The 6,365-nt window shown below is 53.4% G+C and overlaps 1 pseudogene; it reads left to right on the top strand.

The window, feature by feature from the left end:
• The first annotated feature begins 2,481 nt into the window (after positions 1–2,481).
• Positions 2,482–5,582, top strand: LOC138071574 (testis-specific Y-encoded protein 1-like; annotated as a pseudogene).
• The last annotated feature ends 783 nt before the right edge of the window (positions 5,583–6,365 follow it).

The following is a 6,365-nucleotide window of genomic DNA, read 5'->3' as shown; positions in this document are numbered from 1 at the left end:
TTACATCAAGAGGCATAACCAAGCTCACAATTTCTGCTGTGTTGTGTGTTTGTATCAGTAAGCAGTGGTGGTGGGGGGGGTTTGGAGACTCACCCAGAGGAAATAAATCAAGTGATGTGGGGATTTCAAACCACTGTCTGTGGACTCATCAGTCTGTGGAACGTTGGCTACCCTGTGGAAATGCTGGATGAGGCTAGGGCAGGACCCCTGATTTTGAAGAGGCCAGAGTCCTTTGGAAAAAGGAAGAGACTGGAAGGAGGAGGATGGGAATGAGAGCCAGCTTCACTGCAGATTGTTCCACACATGTGAGAAGGAGATCTGGGAAAGTCTTGTGCTAGTGCTGCCTAGGATCAGCCTGTCAGCCAGCACACTCCCTCTCCAAGTGTGTTACATATTGGCACCATGCGAGGCAAATGACATGCTAAGCTAGGCTCTCAGAGTGAATCCCCAGGCATCCTGGCAGAGACGGGGTGTGACCGTGGAATCCGATGGGCACTTCCAGCTACCTGGCAGTGCAGAAAGGTGAGGAAAGTGCAGGTGTTGGGTGTGTGTGTGTGCCCCACTGCCAGTGTCTGTCTGTGAGGGAGGGAACAGGGATGAAACAAGGACGGCAGGCTGTTTGCATGCAGGGACCCTGGGACAGTGAGAGACAGGTTCCAGTTCGGAGCCTGCTGTATTTAGGCTCCAGGCATTAGTGAACAGCAGTCATGAGGAAGACACCACATTGCTCATTTAAAGATGTCCTGATGTGAATTCCTTCCTTTTTCCGAGTGTGCTTCTGTACCCTGTATCCCTTGCCAAAAGAACAGGCAGGTAGATAGCACCAGTGGGAAGTCAGTGACAATGGAAAGGAGCCAAGAAACAGAATGGGGTGGATTCCCAGGCACAGAAGAGGGGGCAGGGCTACAGCCCCTTGGACACCCAGCTACAAAGATCTTTCTATCCTTCTCAACTGTAGCAGCATTCTTTCCCGAAAATGACCAGGGGCATGAGCACACCTTTTGTTTTATGTAAGCGTTGGTTGACTGACGGGACTGCAGCATAAGCAGCTGTTACCTGCAGAGTTTGCCAGTTTAAAACATCACTCTTTATACTCTTCACAGAACGCTAGGTATCAAGACTATGCAAAGGACGGTTTCAGTTTATCCATCGCTGCTCCCGACCCCACAGGCCTGAGGAGACAGGGTAGGCTGCAGTGTGTTCTCAACCTGGAGGCTGAACGAGAACAGCACCACTTTGAAAGGGCCTGTATACACTAAATGGGCAGACTTCAATGCCTCTGGCACTGGTGAGTCGTGGCCCTTAATGGAGAGGTGTCCTTGGCGTCTCACTGACGCATTCAAGCAAGTTTCAGGGAGTCCCCTCATGCCAGCTAGAGCATGCCCCATTTCTCCCCCTGTCCAAAGTGTGGCCAAGCCACCATAGTCCTGTGCAGTGTTCATGTCCACCATGTGAGGGAGGGAGGGAGGGACGCCTGTCTCCTTCTGTGGTTCAGCAGAGATTGCCTGTGTTTGCCTCTAAGTTTGAGAAAGCATTCCCCAGCTGTGTGTACTGATGAAGTCAGATCTCCTATGGGTGCAACTGACACAGGAGGAGAGCTTTGGCTTCATGCCTAGGTTAAGCGTCTTTTATGAGTGCTGGTGTCCAGAGAGTGGCAGAGGGCAGCAGCACCAGTCAGACAGACAGAGACACACAGACACAATCCCCTACTACACACAAAGAAAGATGGACAGAGAAACAGTGCGTGCCAGAAGCAGAGACAGAGACACAGAGAGCTCTGTACCCTGTGGCTCTGCTGCCCCTGAGCAAAGGAGCTCAACAGTATCAAACTGGGTCTGTACCCAGTCTCCTATCATCCAGACCGCATGGGCCTCTCTGCTCAGTGAAGGAAACTATTCAGCCACATTGCCCCCTGCCTTTCATGGGACACTTTGGGAGAGCACCCAGAGATTAAAGGTCCTGTGGGACACAGGAGTGTCCTTTTCTGATCTGGAAGTGGGAATTCATGGTTTGAATTTCTGGAGGCCAAGGAAGTGGCAGCTTGCACCTGGATTTTGCCAGATGGAAAACAGGCAACGTGCCTGGAGACGGGCAGTCAGCGAAGCAGAGGCATCACGTGGCTCGCTGCAGCCATGGAAGCCGTGGGGTGGGGGTGTGGGGAGGTGGAGCGGGGTGGGCCCGGGGACAGGGGTGGAGGTGGGGTGGAGGCGACTCCCTTTGGGCTTGGGGCCTGTCCGTGGAGCGTGACGCCCACTACCCTCTCTGCCAATGGCTGAGAGTGGGCGCAGCGGACTGGGAGTGGTTCACAGCTCCAGCAGCCTAGGGGCCCGATAGCCTGAGCAATCAGGCCGGCCTGCGCACCTTGCTCCAGTTGGTCCCCCACCGCATTCTTCAGTCTCAGGGCACCCCAGAAGGAGGAGCTATGGCCACTGGGTGACGGCAGCATTTGCATCAGCTGTGCAGGCCGCCTGCTGTGTTGTCATGTCCAACCCCTTCACAGCTGCTCCAGCTCGAGCCACAGCCAGGGCCCGGTCCAGAGTGACGCTGCCAGAGGATGGCGGAGCACCCCGGGACTCTGGATCTTCCTAGCTGTGAGGCCAAGTCTTCAGGGGACGGAGGTCCTGGGTCCTGCCCTCACGGTGCGGGTGTCGGGGATCTTGTAGGCACCAGGTGGCGCAACAAACAAGGAGGCGGCTCTCTTCAGTGTGGAGGCGAAGAAAGAAAGGGGAGGCGCTGGAAGAGGGAGAGATGGGGGGAATCGGGCAAGAGGTCAGGCTGCTGGTGAAAGAAGACAGCACAGAGGAGGTGGAATTGGTGGCGGACGTGGAGCAGGAGCAGCTGTCCTCGCAGGAGCCAGAGAAGCAGGAGGAGCAGAGCCAGGAATGCGCAAGGCCAGGAACCCCGGGTGATTTTTCCGGCCCATGCTGGAGGGGCTGGAGTCGCTGGCGGCCCTTCAGTGAGCTTAGCTCTGGGAATGTGAAAGACAACAGGACCTACGTTTGTATCAGGTGGAACAACCATCAGAGGAGGGTCACTTGGCTCAGAGATGCGCCATCTTCCAGGGCATCGCAGGCTCCTGGGTTCCAAGCCCTATCCTGACTGCTATTCCTCAGAGTCACCTGTTCAGGAGGAGGCGAAGGACCACGAGCAGGAATAGAGGTGGGGACAAGGGCATAGGCAAGGTGAGGGGTGGCCAAGGGAACTGGGTGCTGGGGGTGTGGAGGTCCAAAGATACAGCAGAATTTGGGCATGGCCAAAATGCCTGTAGGTGTCTGAGCCGTAACTTTGGGTGACTCGTTTTGGCCTGCACCTGAAGCGGAGTAGTACCTGGGGGTGGGGATTCTATATCAGGAGTGACCAGAAACATCACGCCAGAGTAGCATTCCCAGAGAATTATTACTGTCATTTGTGGATAATCCCAGGAAGGAACAGAGACAGCGGGAGTCCCACAACCCATCCGGGTCAGCCAGAGCCCCTGTGGCTGTTCCCACTAGTGCAGTGCAGAAGCAGGTTTTCCACGCCCAGGGTGGAGATGGAAGGGGCTGCTGGCTGGTACGCTGGGAGAGCCAGCTGACTCCACCCACAGGGCTTTCTTGTTAAACACACACACACATCCCCATACACAACATACACGCTTGCCCCCAGACAAGGTGTGTCAAAGGGACTGCAGTTCCTGACGTTTTAAACAGACATGCCACTACTCAACACACACCAGCCCGTCAGAGATCAGAAGTGGTCAGAAGCAGGCTCTCCTTTGGCAAATGCAGACAACTTCAGACGCCAAAGACGAAAGGAGACCAACAGCCGTGAGCATGTTTGATGTTATGGCACTGGCTGGGGACATCGGTGGCGGGCAGGCAAGCGTGAGTGCCCAGAGTGCTTGCAGATGTCTGTTCCAGTGTCCCTGTGAAAGGCTGTTGCTGAGCCGTGAAAGATACTGGGATTCTTGGCCTGGGGAGGAGAGGAATTCAATCTGGGGCCAGTGACAAAGTTTGATCACTTAGAGCTTTTGTGTAATCAAGTTTTATTAAAGTATAAAAGAGATAGACAAAGATTCTGACATAGACATCATAAGGGGAGAGAAAGAGTGCGCCCCCCTCGCCCCCGCCCCTGGCTAGACTTTAGCAGGAAGTTATATACCCACTAGCAAGCTGCTAATTAGAGAAAGGAAATGTCTCCATACTCAGAGAGGGGCACCAAGCCCCTCACCCACAACATGTATCTTGATATAACATTGGCTCAAGGTGAGTCATCCTGGGCCATAAAAGGATTGACAGGAATCTTGAAGAAAGGCAGGTTTCCAAGCAAATACATAGTCTTAATAAGATAGATTAGGAGAACAATTGTATGAGTAAACCATACTGGTTTGTTGAGGCATTGTCTGTTCTGAGTCTTAGGTGGAATGGACTTGAAGAATGACAGAGTCTAGGGTAAATAAATAGTTCATTAGCATAGCTTAAGAAAAACGGTTCCATCAGAAAAACGCCATTGGTTGGCTCAAGGTTTGAGAAAAGTTAAGTCCAGGTGGAACCAGGTGTCATCATGGCAACACAGAATTTTAAAAGCAGCTTCCTTTTAATTTTGTATCAAGAAGGGGAAAAAAAAAAAATCTGATACGTGTAGTTTGTTTCCTCCTGCCGCTTAAGCAAGAGATAAAAATGTCTGACACTTGCAGCCTATTTCCTCCCTTGGCAGGCCCCTAGCCTTCCTGCCTCTGACCCTCTCACTTGTTCCTTCCCAAACTAGCCCTGTTGCTTGTGGCTCTACCTGGCCCAGCATGTGGCATGACTGGCTCCTTGACCTGCAGCGGATTGTGAAGAACCGCCAACTATCCATCATGATCAGTGAACAAGTTGAACTCTTGCTTAGCCACGTGATCGATTTGAAGGTCAGTGAGGGAGAATGAGGACAGGTGGGTAGGGGAGCTGGGCAGGGAAGTGGGGGAGCATCTTATGTGGTGTGAGCACTTGGACTGGAGAAGAAGCTGTTGATGCCTGCCCTGCAGGCAAGCTATGGACCCTAGAAACTTGCACATTTCCCCTCCTCCTGGTCCTGGCAGGTGCAGGAACTGAGGCATCCCTGGTCCCGCTGCACACTGCTAAGGTGCCTTTCGGAGCAAACCCTACTTCAGGAACACAGTCATCGTAAAGGAGTACTACCTTGACATCACTGGTACAACCTGCCTCCCAGCGTGGTGTGGGTGGGTGGGGAAGGGAGTGGACGCTCCTCCTGCACGATCCTTCCCTGCCTCCCCTGTCTTCCTCCAGGATACATGCCGTGTTATTCCACTCCAGTCCACTGGTTCTGGGTTTATAAACGGGGAGCTCCAAGCTGCAGGCTGGAAACCAGCAGCCTTAACTTCCTCAACTGGTTGTTGGATCACAACAGCCCAGGATCAAACAGGATTGCTGAGATCGGGTTGCTCTGGGCCTCTGAGGAATTGGTGATTCGTGTTGGAGTTCTTCACTGTTCACGAAGGGTTCGGGTCCTGGTGAGCCCCATGCTGACCTTGTTCGTGTTGCCAGCAGGTAATCAGTGAAGACGTGTGGCTCGACCTCCTGCAGTACTTCCCAGGGGGGTAGATCCTGCCATGAGAGGTTACTGACAGAAACACAGGTTGTGAGGGGATCAAAGGTGGGCCCTGAAGGGACAGCCACGTAGAGGCTGGGACACTCTCCTTTCCCAAATGGGGATGCTCGGGCTCATGCAGGCTGGATGTGGAGCCTGGATGTGGGTCATACTGGTAGCAAGTGACAGGCTGAGACTGGAGGCTTAGGGACTTCGTGTGTCCAAGTCTCACTGGAAGAAGCTGTGATTATGAGAATCCTAGGTGATTCTGAGAGAGACAGGGTGAATCAAGCACCTTTGTCAGAATCATCTTTCCCCAGGTTGAGCCACCCCCAGGCCTCCTGCTGCTCACTGAGTTTGAGATTCCCCTGGGCCCTTAAGTCCCAACCTTCCTCCTGGAAAGCCCCACCACTTGGAAAGGGTTTCTCTCCACTGTCCCTTGGTACTTTTGTGCTGACTTTGGGGTCTTCTGTGAATTTCCACATCCACCGATTGGCCTCTCACCACCACCACAAAGTCAGAGACGACTTAAGGCTGGCTGGTGATAATACTGAATAGCTGGGGGAAGAAATGGACAGGGATCCCAAAAGGGCAGGACACGGCGCCTACTGACACCATCTCCCACGTTGCTGGACACAGGCATCCTCAGCTACTGGAACACCTGTGTTCCCTGTTTGTGTCTCTGTGCCTTCCTCGTGTGTGTTTACACAGGTATGCTTATGTCGCCTGTGGTGGTGTGTCTTTCTGTGTGTGTGCATGTGCCTGGCTCACATCAGACGCAGAGAGGAAGGTGACAG

This window comes from Capricornis sumatraensis, chromosome X, assembly GCF_032405125.1.
Source record: "Capricornis sumatraensis isolate serow.1 chromosome X, serow.2, whole genome shotgun sequence".
In the NCBI taxonomy this organism is placed as follows: Eukaryota; Metazoa; Chordata; class Mammalia; order Artiodactyla; family Bovidae; genus Capricornis; species Capricornis sumatraensis.
This window is presented reverse-complemented; position numbering and strand designations above follow the sequence as displayed.